We start from the raw sequence: 16,763 nt of genomic DNA, 5'->3' as shown, positions 1-16,763 counted from the left end.
TAACAGGAGGATCCTCCAAGTGGTTTGCAGAGTGTGCTCCAGGGCCCTTCAATTGTTCTGCAGTGTTAGTGTTTCAAGCAGAAAACACTTAAAGCTTCTTCCAGGGCTGAAGTATAAATGCAGGGAGAGTCAGGTATTCATTCAATGCAGGTTACAAAATTGCTACCTGGCAATTTTCTGCAACTTAACTGTAAATGATGCATGAAAAATGTATTCTTATTTAATGTTAAACCACAGGCATTTAAGAGAAAAGGAGAGAACACAGCAAGGAGCTCTGTGTTTTGCCAGCACCAACAACTGCTGCCCTGCAGCCCCGAGGAGCCTCCAGTTCCTACCAATCTGTGATCAAATTAGCACAGAGCAAGTGCAACTTCAAAGAAATTATGGATACTTTATTATGTGCATTCAGAAAGAGACAGCCATGAAGCATTGCCTTGCTAAATGTTATAAAAGTTCTTATAAATATTCATGTGCATTTGTACTCAAAGCATTTAATCATTTCTTCATAAAAAAAAGGCATGGGGGGAAGGGGAGAGGAAGGAATGACTGCTTCCTTGGTTCCAAAGAGTCCAAGGCAACAGAGAAGACAAACTTGTGCACAAGTGCTTGACAGATCAGACATCAGCAACCCCAGAAGCGTACAAATCAATGAATCTTTCCAGGTAAAGTTCTAATTTTTTAAGTTGGAACTGAAACAATAGTTTCAAACTATATATACATTATATAATTATATATTTTATATATATATAATATAATAGTATATTTTTTATATATATATACACACACATTGAAAACAATAGTTTGCAGGTCCCAAACTCGTAACTTTTTGATCACTGGAATTTCTATGCCGTTAGCTTTGAAAGCCAAGATCAATCTGTTGCTTCTGACGTTTGTTTGAAGACAGACTTAGCTGCCTCTACTCCTCTGCATTTTCAAGTCTCCGCTGTCAGAGATGAACGTCAAGAGCACCAGATAAACACGGCTGCTTTGTGAGCTCATTCCATCCATACACAGCCATGGTGAGCTGAAATAGCAGGGCTGAAAATCCTACCATCGCCCCTTGAAAGAACTGTGTTTCTAACTGTGCTCCAGGGCATGCAGCCTCTTGATTAAGCCTCTCTGACTTCAAGTTTATCAATACTAGTGTGAATTAATGTAGATGACTATAACACATACTGACGATACAAAAGCCTGTTCACAAGCGGCTTCTGCACGAAAGAGAAAAGACTGCCAACCAGCTTTGACATAAAATTCTAACCCCAGTACAAAAGCTCAAAGATGCAGAAATCACACAGGCATAGACAGCGGTGAGGAACCAGCTCACACCTTATGCCTTGCTGGGATCCTGACTCCAAGCCAGACCAAGAGAATGGACTCTCTGCCTTTGACATCCTTTCACCTACCCTTTTGTACCAGGAACATCACTTCTTGTCTGGGAAACACATTACCCTATAGCTTTGGGCATGACTTGCTTTGCAGCGTATCTTCAGATACTACATTCTGGACGTACCTCCCCAGTGAAGATGTTACAGCTAGAGGAAACAAAGAGATGCTTATTAAGGTAGACCCAATTCCTTCACACATACCTCAGTGGGCAAGTAGACCTAGTTTTGGCTCAACATTGGCTGTAAAGCAACATTCATAGTGCAAGAGGCTTATTGCTGTGCTACTTTTGGTTCCCTCTTGTATCATCAGGTCAGACTGCTGTCAGATGTACCTGACTCTGCTCTCAGGTGTACTGGCACATCTCAGTGGAATCATTCCAGATACATACCATGTTTAGAAATACAAAGCTAAATGAAAAGTGGTGCTGCGTTTTACTTCCCTCAGGAAAAGTGCCTCTTACAAATGGTTGTATCATTTTCATTATATCCTGCTAGATTTCCTTTACCATCTTGCCTGGAACAATAACTAAGGCATAATAGAAAAAGATTTTTCCACAGGCTGGTTCTAATTACATTAAATCTCAAGTGAGATGGGACATTTAAATAAGAAACAACTACTGCGGAGTGTGAGATAATAACACACCAAGATAGTTGGCTTTTTGAGAGTACTGTTAAAATGATGCATTAAACGTTACAGTGTACTCCACTCAGGTTTCAACACGAAAGCCATTCCTTTTGGGGCACACCACTGCAGAGGGAGGTTAGTGGTTATTGCAGTCAATACCCAACTCTGAACGATTATGAAGCATTATCCCTCATGCTGGAAGTTCCATAGATCATTGTAACATGAACTGTGAGATACATGCTTAAACTTCTGCATGAGGTGAGGCAGCTGAGAGCGCAGGGTCATGGCAGGATTAATGACCTCAGGGACCACAGTGTGGAGCTGAGGAGGTTTTGAAGAGCTCCTGGATTTTGTTGCGAGTTTTACCTTTAACATTTGCCATGATAACTGAATTCTCTTTTAATGTGCCTGGGAAACACGTAGGTGTTAGATTGCTGGAAACTACTGAAACATAAACATGTGAAATGGCAACTGTGGCCATTTCATCTAGAAACACAGTGAAACCTGCCCGCATCCCATAGTTTGTGTTTGATGTTACAAGTGACCACACAGCCCTGCCTCCAGTATTGGTGCTTATGGGACCCTGCAGCAAATACCGCTGCTGGAAACCAAAACTGAAGAAAGGGAAGGAGATGGGTTGCCCTGTGGGAATGATGAGGACAAGGGGGTTAAATGCACCTGCACTAAGCCTGCAGACACCAAGCTGGGTGGGAGTGCTGATCTGCTGAAGGGTCAAAGGCTCTGCAGAGGGATCTGGACAGGCTGGATCCATAGGCCAAGGCCAATTGTATGAAGTTCAACAAGACAAAGGGCCAGGTCCTGCACTTGGGCCACAACAACCCCATGCAATGCTCCAGGCTTGGGAAGAGTGGCTGGAAAGCTGCTCAGCAGAAAAAGGACTTGGGGGTGTTGGTTGACAGACAGCTGAACATGAGCCAGCCTGTGCCCAAGTGGATGCGGTGCTTAGGGATGTGGTTTAGTGGTGGACTTAGCAGTGCTGGGTTAATGCTTGGACTCTACGATCTTAAAGGTCTTGTCCAAGCTAAGCGATTCTATGACTCTATAATGCGGGAAAGTTCATCAACTGCCTTTGCTTGCAGCTAGTTACTAGACTGATTTAACTAACATCAAACCGTGTATGAGGGATTCACTAGGGTATGGCTAGAGCTCAAACTGTTAGGGTACAGCTATCAGTCACTTATCTGTTCTGCTCTTTTGCTATAATTGTCACAGTAAAGTTTCAAGGAAGTTATCTAGATACTAAGGATTAAGAAACTTATTTTCAGTTAATAAACAGAATCTATGACTCTGAATTCTATGCTTAGAGAATATAAGCTTTCCCAGCAGCAGCTCAGTAAGTAAATCATTCCTGTCTAAATAGCACAAAATATATTAATTCTCTATTAATAATGTAATCAAACACACAGAAGCAAATAAAAAAAGTTTAATTCAGCACACACAATAAAATTGATTTTCCTGTGTGTATTTTGTACACTTCAGACCTACACCGCTGCAAGTGCTCTTACGCACTCATTACCTATGTTTGTGGAGTGAACAATGCCATGGCAGTGGAGAATGATTGCCCATGTGCAGAAAATGGAGTAATAACAATTATATGACTCCACTGCAAAGCCATTTTCTAAATGCAGCTCAGGTATGTGCACAGCCACTGCTGGAGCTGCCTGTCGAAATAGATCTAAATCAGAAAATACAGATAGATATGAAGGCAATCAGTAAAAGACTCATACAACTGTTACTGCCTATGAAAGATTTAATTTGCATTTAATAAAGAAGAAAGAATTTAACTTGTACACCTTTCCCTATCAACTGCTGGCTTCATTAACTTCCTTTAGGCCATTATGCTGGTAAGACATTAGTAACCTTAAAGATGCTCACCTTCATGTACCCTCACCACTTCTCTTGAGCCGCCTCTGCTGTTCTGACACGTCTGAACAGACTTGGCTTTCAAACTGCAGCAAATCAACCTGCGGATAGGGAGGAAGAGGTGTTTTCAGTCAGGTCAGCAAGTTGAAAGGGCTCATGAAGATAGGCAACAAGCACTGAGCATTCAGCCACAGAGAGGACGCCACTGCATGGCTCGGAGCAGCAGTGAGGTCACTGCTGGAGCAATGTTGCCCTCTGCGCCCCAAGAAGTGGTCAGCAGAGGTTTCAGCAGAAGAGAAGCAGCACGGCCTACAGACAAGTACTGTTCTGAAGCTCTTGGGCTCACGTAGACTGACCTACCATGCTGCATAAAAGCTTCCACTCTGCTCAAGCTGTCAGAGGAACACTTCACTCATTTCAGATTGCTGGAGCAGCGTGGCACAACCTCCCTGCAAGGGGGAGCACCACCCTTCTGTCCAACAGATTCCCTAGGGCCAAATGGTTTTCTTGGGAACTGTGAGTGGCTCAGGTAAATCACAGACATGACCACCTTGTTTTACCTGATCTCAAGATACTCGGCTACGGACTGGAACTACCTATTTACAGATGCTCTTAAAATAATCATGTTACTTGCACCCCACCACCACTTTCTTTTTTTTTCCACAGTTCTGGCATGTACCTTCCCCATTGGGTACTACTGAAATACAAATGTGCAATTTTATATGCAAATTAAACAAAAAGCTATTTCTTCCCCAAAAAGAGTAATAATTTGAGAACTTGCTAGTCTTGATCATGGGTTAAAATAAAGGCTGATAACAACAGAGGCTGCACAGAGTACAGCTCATGATGACCCTAATACTGAAGGGAGAAAGCACGCTGAGGGGCATCTCCTGCAGCTAGGACATCCATAAGAGCAAATACGAGTACTGCAGTGCCAGTAATTCCACAGCACAAGGACAAAAAGGGGAGACTTACTTCAACAAATTGGATGTGATATATCTCACTGTTAGTGCTGTATCCCATGGCTACTGAATTACTGAATCTCCATTGACTGTTTTATGTCACATGCCTTCCTGATTTGCTATCCAAGTTTCTTCCTACGCAGCCTGGTGGTCTCTCATTAAGACCAAGATTTACAGAGCACAGATTTCAGCTTTTATAGAACCCACTGTGCTTTCTAAAGATCCACCTTTTCTTCTCATCAAGTGAAACAGCACTTTGTGGCTAGGACCCTGTTAGATTTTTCCCTTTTTTTCTTTGCCTTTTTTCCTTTTTATTGTTTTTTAAACTTGCAATGCATATTTCTCACTCAGACCTCTAAGGATGTTAGCAAGATTTATCCGCAGAGCCTCTCTCCCCATTTGCCCCCCTTTAATTCTTTGAGCTACAAGTACTTTTATGTTACAGGAAATGAGGACAACAGAAAGCTGCAGATCCCATGAATGTAAAAATTGTCTTGAAGGCATGGAACAATTCAGCCCTAATTACAGCCAGCTGGAGCCTGCTCTTTTTGCAGGGATACTTGGATAATTAACCAAATACTGACTGATGCAACACTCAAGTATGTCACCACCACACAGATATTCAAGGTTAATTTTTATATCCATCACTAAAATCAAGCTTAATGGATATTATCAGCTCAAGTCCTGCAAATCAGTAACACAGGCATACAGTAAGACAGGATGAATTTTCCTTCGAAGAGCTTGGTGCTATCTTTCATTAGCCGCAGAAGAAGCATGTTTTTCCATTAAAAAGGCACAGTAATATAATTATAATTTATATTCTAATTTAATATTATATTTCTATTACATTATAAATTATTTTTAATAAATTGTATTATATTTATAATTTAACGCCTATAAATTCACTCAGTTTAAGCCCTAAACTTAAATACACTGAAGCCACAACACTGACGTGATAAAATAAACCCAAAAATGTTCTGCTAAGCATTACTGTAGTAATACACCTTCATTCCTCACGGCATGCTGCCTTTAAATCTGCAGGCTTGTGTGTCTTCCCAAGTAAGCTTTATAGGGCTGTTGAAACCAAACAGCACTATGCCAAAAGTACCGATGTGAGTGCCAATGCACAAATTCCAAAGCTATTACAGAAAGGGATGGCAGAGAGAGTGCTCAAGTAGCCTGAAATGTTTGGGAGGCAAACCTGCTGCTAACACATCCCTCCTGCTTGTGATGAACCACAGTTTGCTGTTGGTCTGTACCTGGATTGTGTTTGCAACAAAACCACCCGAATCTGAAAGAGGAAATCAGCACAAACAAGAAAAGTTGCCTTTCCCAATGCTATTTTCAGCAGTCCTTTCCCTGAGAATATGAGTTTTGAGAGAGGCCCAGTCCCTCTGGCCAGTTACAGAGCCGGTTCGTGCTGCAGTGATCAAAACATTTTGTCACTGCTTTTATCAAGCAGCAGCTCCTGCAGCCTCCATGTCTAGCGACTATTCAAGGAATCTCCTGAGGAAAACCGGAGATATTTTAACATGGGAAAGATGTCTGTAAATAGAGGAAACCACCACAAAGTTGCTGGCAAAGAAACAGTGCAATGAGAACTGTAAGCGATCGATATTTGTTAGGGTAGGTCTTGGGTAGGGCTACAAGGAAGAAAACCATCACGCGCCTCAGGAGCACACTGCAGCGTTCTGAAAAGATCTGGGTGGGGAGGCAAGAATCTAAGGAATCTGGAACTGGGATTCTTTGCATTTTGTATTCTCTTTGCGCTCACACCTTCTTATCTGGGGCTGAGAAATAAATAACCCCAATCCTGTTTGCACACTGCCCCACATAGGCCTTCAGTAGGAAAAGTCTCCGTTTTGTTTGGTATCTTTGGAATGCTGCTGTAACGCAAACCACACAGCGTCACCACAACAGGGCAACTCAAAGGGCAACCTGAGGGCTGGCTCTGGAGAATACACAGGGTTTGAGTACCAGAAATGGAAAGCAATGGAATAAAAGTAAAAGCTTAGCAAAAATATAGGTTAACTCGCATAAAGAATTGCTGAAAATGAAAGGGTTTTTTGGATTATTTTGAAGTGTGTTAAAACTCTCCTATACACCTCTGAAGCGTTTGTGCTTCAAGCATATATGTATGCTAATGGTTGTATTAAAGATAACGATGACTGGGCTGAAAACATCCAGCTTTGTAAGAACAAGGGAAAAAGCCTGTGCATCAGCAGCAATTGTTTCTGAAAGCAGTTTCAGGGAGATACACTGATGAGAGTTAAGCAGATTCCTGTTGGAAAGGATAAATGGCTAAGAAACCCTCCGAGTCCTCTCCTAAAACAGCAAGCAGTGCTGCTGCCTTGGGTCTGTTTCTCAGGTATATTTTTAGATGCAGCTACTTTCTGTTCCTTCATTCCCTCACTCTGCTCTTAATATTAACAGACAGGCCAGCAGTTTGGTATTTACCTAATGGCCTATGTGCCACTTCCTAACAAGGAGAGCATGGAGCTAATGGAACAACTGTGATTTACAGATTCTAGCAAAGAAATGGCCCCAATAGGATAGGTAGAACTCCTGGGTATCTGGACAGCACTCTAAACAATAATAATGGCAACCACATACGTAATCTTTTCCAGCTCAATAAGGAAGTTATTCTTCCTCATACAATCTTGCTTGAGGCAGGTTCAAGTGTGTTGATTATCTTTTTCCAAGCCTAGAAGTCAATCATTTTTTTAATTAGCAGACACATCTGAGATGTGTTCAGGTTTGGTTGGGTTCTGCTGAGAATGGAAATGTGTTTCTTGCCAAGACCACATCACATCACAGGCTAGAGAAAAATGAAAGGACCCAGCATGAAAAACATAATCTAATTATCACCAAATGAACAGCGACAAATGAAATGACAAAGTGAAACACAGTAGTGGCAGAGAATAGAAATCAAAGGAATTAAGGGAGGGTGAAGTTGTTACAAGTATTGAGCAAATGAGAACTGGAGACCTCACCATAAACAAGGACTCCAGTCTCCAATCGCCGAAAATCCACTGCTGCCCCAATAAGCAATCTGCCATCCATCAAGAAGAGCTAGATCTGATACCCAGCAGTGTGCCTGGAGTTGATTTGATGTAAAACACAGGAACCTGCTTCAAATCAAGAGCAGTGATGGTTTGGAGCTTTATAAGTTCAGGAGATGGTTTTTCCACTGTGCCTGTCCTGCTTATTTGAAGTTTCCAGGGACAGCATCAAAACAGCAAGAATCCAACAAACAGAAGTAGCAGCCTCCTTTGGACAGCTGAAATGACAAGGACAGTATTTATAACATACCTGTGATGGGACATTTCACAGATAAGCAGAGGTGAAAATGGAGACTAATGCAGGCGAGTGAGAAATCACAAGTGCCCTTTGGAAAGAACTGCACAGAGGGACGTTAAATAAATATTTGTATGTTATTGTTGCTCGGAGTCTGTCAATGTTTCCATTTTGAATCACTGTCTTCAGTCATTTATACCTCAGCTGAAAGAGCCTGGTTGGACCCAAACACCACGCAAGGCAGGTCTCAGGGGAAGAGCAAAATCTTTCTTAAACACCCCCTCTCAAGCCCGAACAGATGCTGGATTCAGTATCTTTAGCTACTCTTGACATAGAGCTAAAATCCTGGGGTTTGAATCCTTCTTTTGCCCATAGGTAATGGAAATTCAAACGTTTCCTCCCTCTTCCCTGTCTTAGTGATGCAGTTCTGCAATTCCTGCACCACTGGTGGGAGAGGCAGCGGCCTGGCCTGGACCAGAAGCACATGGGACACGGTGCCCCTGCTCCAAAGCTTTTTCAAACTGGAAGCACAAAGTAATTGAGACAGTAGTTGAAGCCTGGCAAAGTGCTCAGGAATGCACAAAGGAAACGCTGCAGAGAGAAGTAAAATCATTAAAAGACTATTTTTATGGTTATTATCTTAAAAATACATTTAAGCCAATAGCCCCTCCCTGTCTTGTGCAGGTACCTTTATCTCCAGGATACATCAATCACAGCAGGCTCCAGCGCCAGTATTTTATGTTCCTTCTTTGCTCTACGTGCCAAGCCACAGAGAAGAAACAAAGGCTCGTGTTGTTCCTGGGAAAAAAATGGGCTCTGTAGGAATTAGTGGGCAGTTTCCTTTCATGCATTAACCTATGCAAACACGTTGGTAGGGTAATGTCTTTTGAATGGAGTGTCCCTACAGAAAGGCGTATGGGTACTGCATGTGGGAGAGGCGGCTGGCAGTCGGGCCAGAGGAATTCTCTCCAATGGCGAATTCCATGTGGCTGTGACAGAGGGGTGGGTGTGCTGCTGCCCACAGCCTTCCATTGTTGGTGAGAAGGTGGTGACTTCCTCTTCACTGACTCTTTCCCCTTGTTTTGCTCTTCCTTCCTGATGATAAATGCACTTTTTATTATTGCAACCAATTCCACAGTCCTTTTGGAAATTTTATCACTCATTTCAATTTCACTCAGTGAGTCAAGTGGAAAAAATGTGTTCTCAAGCTGAGAGAAAACCCTCCCATCTTGAATCCCTGAGCCAAGAGCACCTCCCATGCAACATCCTTCAGCTGTTCTTGGAGACAGAAACAATCTGTTCACGTGGCACCCTCGCTCAGTTCCCACCTAAGCACCCGCAGCACCTCCAGCAGGAAGAAATCTGCCCAAAGCAGCAGCCCCAGCTCCATCCAGACCTCTCCCTTGGCTCACTCAGCACTTCCCCAGATACACAAACCTCTTGATGCTCAGCCCGTGAAGACCTTCCTGTGCCAGCACACAGATTTATCGCACAGCGTTGTTAGTCCTGTTCCAGGGGCACTGACTGTCGCTTTTATCAGGTAGATAACAGTCATCTGAATACAGCAACAACGATGGGAACCTATTCCCTCAGCTGAAGCCACTCTTCCTGGTAGATGCAGTTAGTGCTGTTTTGGCAAAGGCTGGATGTATAATGAAGTAGTTGCTCTGTCAGGCAGCAACATACAAGGTAGCATCACCTTCCAGCTTTCCAAGAATTCCTCCTCTAAAACGATGGTTGTAAACTATTTGTATCTTCTACTACTATTGAACACAGATATGCTGAAGTGGTACTTTCCCCTTAGGAAGAATGAGTAAGTTTGTGATCAGCATTACTGGTATTTCTGCTGCTAGTATTTCTGGGCTCTAAAGTGCTTTATAGAAACCTGAAGGCAGACAACAGCGCTCCATCTCCACAGCTGCTGCAAAATAAGGATGTGAGCACCAGAACTGTCTTTTGCTCTTGTTCTCATTAGACACGTCAATGAATTGGAGATCTCTATGTGCACACATTCCAAGGGAAAAGACCACAGAAGTGAACAGAAGAACAGAGAAAAGCATTAAAGAGCCCAGTAAATTTGAAAACATGAAAGAAGAAAAACATTTCTCTTGTAAGTCCTCTTTGAGCCTCATTTGTCAGCACTGCAGATGAATGGAAGCTGTAAGCATTCCCTTCTTGCCCATGCAGTAGGATAAATAAATACAATACACAAGCCACTCTGGCAACAAAGCAGACAACTGATAAAGATGGAAAATCAGTTAGGGAAAAATCCCAGCAGCCTATTGTCCAAGTGATGCGTTGGCCAAGCTGTGAGTTCTCAGCTGGGAGTGCTGGCCTGACTGCTCTCACAAGAGACCGAAATCTCACTGTGGATTTCAGATAGCAACTGTTACATTAATGCTGAACACTGTCCACAGTCCTGCCTTTAAACCTCACCAAAGTTAGGACGGAATTATTCTGGGCACTATGATATACAGGTGGAATAAATACTGTACCTGGTCTGGTAAAGGAGAATAGCTATACTTGTAGGGTCAAAAGTCACATAAATACTGTCAGACCTGCTCCTTCTCGAGGATAGAGGGCAGTGTAAGAAAGAACTCCTATCAATGCCTGAAAACCCAAGTTCTTAACAGTTTGAAATTGTAGCAAACAAAACCACAACACAGAAATTTCTTTCTTTTTTTCTTTAATTCATGCCAAATGGAAGCAATGTGGCTGTATGGCATTTCTGATACATGCAGTTAACATGACTGGTTTCCATCAGTGGAATCAAACTAGGGAAAATCCTGTTGTACGCAGGTTCAGTGAGGCTTTGGCAAAAGCAGAGAGACCTCAATCTCTGCTCTCAAAAGACATCAAATCATCATTTTGCTGTACTAAAGGTGTTGTAACTTTTCCTCTCCCCCCGGCCCCTTAAACCTTCTAAGGGATTACACTTCAGCCACTTCTACAAAGGGACAAAGCCTACAGTCGGGTAGCCAGGAGAAGCTGGGGTCTTGCTACTCCCACTTCAACATTAAGAAGTAGCACGTTTTAGTATTCTGGCTAGTACACTGCCCTGGTGAAGATGCAGTACAGGTCTCAAATACAAGATAAAGCTACTTGAGATGTTTCATATCCCATCCTGAGTGGATGAGGGGCAGAGAACAGGATAAGCAAGTAAGAACAGCAAAGAAAAGAAAAAAGTGGAAATACAAAAGAGATACCAGGAGCTGCTGATGGTTGGCAGAAATGAGCAACCTTCCCAGTGTGCTCTGTGAGTCTTGTTGCAGGAGTTCCACTTATTACTGACCATCTAACTAAGAAGAGATAGAGAGATGCTTCTACAACTTGTTCCACACTGCAGCTTTGCTAGGCATTTGGTAGGAAGATGGTTACTAATAGAGAGCAATAGCAAAACCCGATTTTGTTTTTCAGTGATGAACAGATGGAATAAACCCTTGGGAAGAAATTTCAACTACCATAAAGTAAACCATCAGGTAATGAAATCCCAACTTCTTGCTAATAAACGATTAAAAAATCAAAATTTACAGATTCGTCCAGTATTTGGCTATTGTAAGATTGCTCTATTTAAACTCTAGTAGTAGTAAACCAACATTCTCTATAATCCATATAAATTACCTTACGATACTGTAGGAGGGAAATAAGATGTCAGAAAGCTTAGTTACCGCTTAATTTTGAGGCATTTCATCCATTCCAGCATCAATGGTCTCTTTGCAAAACCTTCTGCAGCTACTGGCAGTAAATCCTGCAGAGAACTCCAAAGCTTCTCACTTCTCCAGACGAATTCTCTTCATCCCCTTCTCTTCATGGTCACTGGTCAGGACAGCAACATCTTCTGTAAAAGACAGACAATGGCCTTATTTCAAACCAGTTTCAGAGGTGTAAATACTGCCAGTTTTCCTTCTTTAGTGACCTTCTGATCTCCCAAATGCTACACAAGCTATAAAGAGACACCTGGATTCTTCGGGGGATTCTGGCTGCATCGCTGCCACACCAGGCTCTCCTCCTCTTCCTCAGCACGCCCATTTCTTTTCAAACCCCAGAAGCACACTGCTGCAGTGGCTTTCAATTCTACCTGCTATACAGCCACACTATGAGCTTTGCCATGAAAGCAGGGGCTGGAGCACACACCCTGTAGAAGGCAGCAGGTATCACTGCAGACTTTACAAGGAAAAAGGAACAAGTAATCTTAACAACTTCACGTTATGTTACTTATCTTTGCATATTAGCATCTGTGGTGGTTAGACTTGCATGGAGTTAGCTGCTCAGATAAATAACCTTCACCTGAATCCAGTATAACTGAACAGTCAGTTCTTTCGGGTGTTTTGGGTTGGGCTTTTCTTCTCTCCCCCCAGCTCAGCATTCTGCTCCTGTGCCTTCAAGTATAACCACATTTGTGGATGCCAAAGTTGGTGGAAAGAAAGTAAACACTAATGCCCAGAGCAATTACTTGTATTAGGAAAGCCACAGATGAGATGGAGCAAAGCGCTTTGTTACTAATGCGAAAAGGCTGCTGAGCACACCCAGGCTGTACAGTAGCGAGGCAGCACTGATGAGCGTGACAAGCAGAACCATCAGCTGCCAAGCAGCATCAGCAAAATGCCTTCTGTTATTGCTACAAAACCAATTTTTTTGGACATTTGGAAGGAAGATGCTGAAGTAGTTTTGCAGAGGAGCAGCAACCCGAGATGAGTATGGGCCATCATAACAGCAAACACGTATTGATGTCCTTAAAAATGGAATGAATAATGCTAAAGACAGATAAAGGAATAGCCACAAACTTAGTCTTGAACTTCAGCTTGAGGCTCCTCATCTAAATGGAGATACTAGAGAGAAGTCAAGAGCTTACTCTGGATGGAGAGTTAATGTTCTCCTCCCAACCACTCTGCTTTCACAGATGGGATTAGTTGGAAATACAATGTAGGGGACAACCAGAAAGGAGACCAGAGCCCTGCAAAGGCTCCAGAAAGAGTGGTGAGAGAGCATCCCAGTCCTGAGGTGTTTGAGAACCTCACTCACCCAGCAGCAGCACTAGTGCATATTAGAAAGCTACGTGAATTAAGAAAAGCAGCCCTGAAGAACAGAGGAATCAACAAACACTTTTAAGGCCTGGAACAGCTGCACTGAACCCAGATGTAAAGTCCCTCATTAAAGGGATGTGTTTGTGTGAAATTTTAACCCCTTCCAGAAGATTTAAATTGGGAATATATAAACTGGGAGCTCTGTGAATTTCAGGCAGCACACTCAATGTACAGAGGCTGGCTAGGGGAGGGGGATGCATTTCTTCTCCTTCAGTGCTGGAGGTGGCCATGGGGTGCCATACTGTTCCCAAATTGTAGGTATCTCTAGGCACATCTCTATGGGAAACACCAAGATGGGAAAACCTTGTCATAGCCACATCTGTGCCTGCCTCAAAATAGACAGATTAAAGGTAGAAATAGTAGAGCAATACTAAATTTCACCAATGGCTAGCAAATAGTGTATGTAACATTGTCATGGTTATCCCAGGGACTTACCTAAGCCAAAACCAAACCTAAGAACATCTTAACAAAACCAAACGATGTCACAATTGTAAATGTGCTACTTCTCTAAGTGTAGATAAGCTGGAATGCTATGAAAACCCCAACCTTGACATCCATATTCTTGGTTTCAGCTGCACTCAGGCATTTTTAAGTCCTGGAACTCTGCAGACATTGCAGAGCAGCAGCAAAGGGCTGTGCTTGCCATTTGCCTTTCCTTGCAGGATTGCACTCTGACAGCTCTGCCACAGCTGGAGGTGGCACAGATTCCCTACCACAGCTTTCCATAAATCAGGTGCTCCTGTGGCTTGCGAGGAACACTTCGGTGTGTTTTAAACCTGCCATTACATTATGTCTTCTAGGTGCCACTGAAAACATTTTGCTTCCAACATAAGCTCATTGCCTATGAAAAGTCAACAAGTGGTATTGGAGGCCATAAATAAAGTTGATATTGTACTCACAAACAGCACACAGACTTATACAATGCAATTTACCACTCAAAAAGAACCAAACCCTGGCACACACCCTGACCGCTCCGCATACACTTACATTGAATTTACAACATTTCAAGTTAAGCGATAAAGATGACACAAAATCCTTCCTTTTAGCTGCTGCTCTCAATAGACAATGAGCATGGCTGGAGTAAATGGAGCTGCGGATAAACCCCTCTCCGTTTTCCCCTCGGCTTTCCGCAAGGCTGCAGGCAGCAGAAGCGGGGTGTGAAAAGAGCTGCCATGTGATTCGGTGCCACACAAGCTGTCCTCGCAAAACAAAGAGCGAGGAATGCTAAACAAATGAATCACCAGCCATTTCTGCAACACAGCCCGACTTTCTAGCAACTGCCAGCGCCGGGAGCGATCTGTCCTGTCAATCCGAGTGACAGCCCATGAATAAAAGGGCACCTAATTACAAGATTAGTAACAGGAAGTCTCCCTTTCAAAAGCCACCATACAAGTTATGATTGCCGGCTGTGCGAGGAGCACAAACTGCCGCAAACCCGAAAGGAAACAAAGCCCCCATTTGGGAAATATTTTTCCTATTCATGTTGCCTGCACGTGAACTCTTCATGGCTGCGAACGGCTGGTGGTACTTGAGCGTTCTGTACGGGGCCTGATTTCCATCCTAAGAACTGTTCATTTTCAGATGGCTCTCAGATTTGCCAGGCTAGTAGGATTCTGGCAACATTTATGCTGTTTTATGTCTCAGCATGTTGATATCTTGGACACAAAACCCTGGAAAAACGCACCGTTATCAATACACGCATTAGGATATCCTTTTTGCACGATACACTAAAGGGAGGGGAGACACATTATTCCCAACCTGATTGCATCAGCAAAGCAGAACAGAGTATCCCGGGGTCAAGATCGACCACCAAAACACTTCATTAAACCATGGGATTTCCTTCCAGCAGATTTCACAGGCCTCCTACACACAACGGCCACGTGACAGCTTTGCCAACGAGCCTGGCATGGAATATCCTGCTCTGAAAGACTAGTGCTTCCAGAGCTCCGGCTCAAGTGCGAGGGGATAGTGCTGTACGTGCAGCCAGGCTGCTCGGGTGATGGTGTGCTCAAGCGGCACTGCCTAACCCTCAACGTGGTAACAGACAGGGATATAGTATTCTGGGTTTGGAGGGTAATAACCCCTTCGCTTCTACATTATCTCCTTGGGTGAAGAAATGCTGTAAGCTACATCTACTTTTAAAGGAGATAAAGGGAATGAATTAGTGCAGGGAACGTGCCTTCCTTTCCAGATGTACTTGTTTTCAATACAAATTCAGAGATGCACAGGAGAAAAGGCACAAAAAGGGAGTTTAAAAGGCAAAACTTTTCTTACTTTGAAAAATATTAAATCTAGCATAAATATACTGCCTAAAATAGAACTGATTCATGGAGAGATTCATGGAATTACTTATTAACTTGCTCATCCTTAAGGACTCTTAAAAACAAGTATCTGTTGAAGGATTTGCTACTCCTGAACCATTGATCTGAAAATCTTTTGATTCCACAAGATGAAGACACATCCCAAAGGGCTACTGTGTAGGCTTGAAAGTCTGTGTGCTCTCAGAACACGATTCCTTTCACGGAAGGAAGGAAAGATTAGCAAGAGTAGAAAAAAACAGCATTAATTACTTTGGTTCTGGAAATGAGGCGGAAGGAAGGTTCTCTGCCCAGAACCACCAGCTATACTTAACACAGGCTGATCATCCAGACACAGGTTGAAACCAAACTCTGACTATACATCCACCTCCCGTTCTGGGACCAGATCCAGCTGGCCCCAAATGGAAGAGAAAACACCACGTCTTGTAGCTGTCATAGCCACCCGAAAAAGCTGGGTACAACTCACTGTCATCAAACTGACTTTCTAGAACACAAATCTACCAAGTGTACCTAGAAGTGACACCATGTTGGGCCTATTCATTGGGAACACATTTTCTTTCACCAAATAAAATACTTTGCCATGAGCCACCATGATAGAAACCCAAGCTCAAGATATAACATACAGCATGTCTGATTTGAAATGGTTAAAACCAAAAACCAGCTACCCTCACCAAAGAAGCCTGAAGAGTCACATCAAGAAGAGCCAGTGACTGAATTCTGAGGCCACCAGGGACTATCCAGGCCTTCAGCTGCATCTTTCCTACTGCAATTTTTAATCATTAATTTTTGGCCTAATATTACAGACCTACTATTATTTAATAAGAGGAGACAGCAGAAAGAAGACAGGAGGTACTACTAGTCCCATCCCTATGAATGAATCATGTAGTACAAACCTCTTACAGATTAAAAGAGGCACATGGTTTATTAAAGCTTGGAAGAGAGTTTCAAGCTTAGCCAGTAGGAGCCTCCTAAAACAACGAAGAGCTGTGTAGTGCTGTGAAGGAGGCCATGGGATAGAAGATGGGAACAGGAGCAGCACATGTCAATAAAGCAACAGAAATCTACTGCATCATTTTTACTGTTCTTTGCTGCAACCAGAAGCAATGTTTCCTGCTGGTACCGGCATTGCCTGTGCACAGACATCTCGTGACTATCTGCACGTGGCTTTCCAGAGGACTCTTGGCACAGCAATACAAGCCTCAGGTAGC

General features: G+C 43.0%; 1 protein-coding gene across 4 annotated transcripts in view; it reads right to left on the bottom strand.

Moving 5' to 3' along the window:
* PEAK1 (pseudopodium enriched atypical kinase 1) overlaps positions 1 to 16,763 on the bottom strand; it is a 110,222-nt gene that overhangs the window by 50,296 nt on the left and 43,163 nt on the right. For 2 of the 4 annotated variants that reach the window (XM_057424160.1, XM_057424163.1), the window contains 2 exons: positions 11,822 to 11,991; positions 3,907 to 3,995 (listed from right to left, as the gene is read on the bottom strand). The gene's annotated coding sequence lies outside the window, so the exon portion shown is untranslated. Of the gene's footprint in view, positions 1 to 3,906; positions 3,996 to 8,841; positions 8,952 to 11,821; positions 11,992 to 16,763 lie in introns of those variants that run through there. The other 2 variants (XM_057424161.1, XM_057424162.1) reach the window with 2 other exon arrangements.

This window comes from Pezoporus wallicus, unplaced genomic scaffold (assembly GCF_028554395.1).
Source record: "Pezoporus wallicus isolate ANWC-B61680 ecotype Strahan unplaced genomic scaffold, APGP_CSIRO_Pwel_v1 contig_9449, whole genome shotgun sequence".
NCBI lineage: Eukaryota > Metazoa > Chordata > Aves > Psittaciformes > Psittacidae > Pezoporus > Pezoporus wallicus.
The sequence above is the reverse complement of the archived record's forward strand: the minus strand, read 5'-3'. Positions and strand labels throughout refer to the sequence as shown.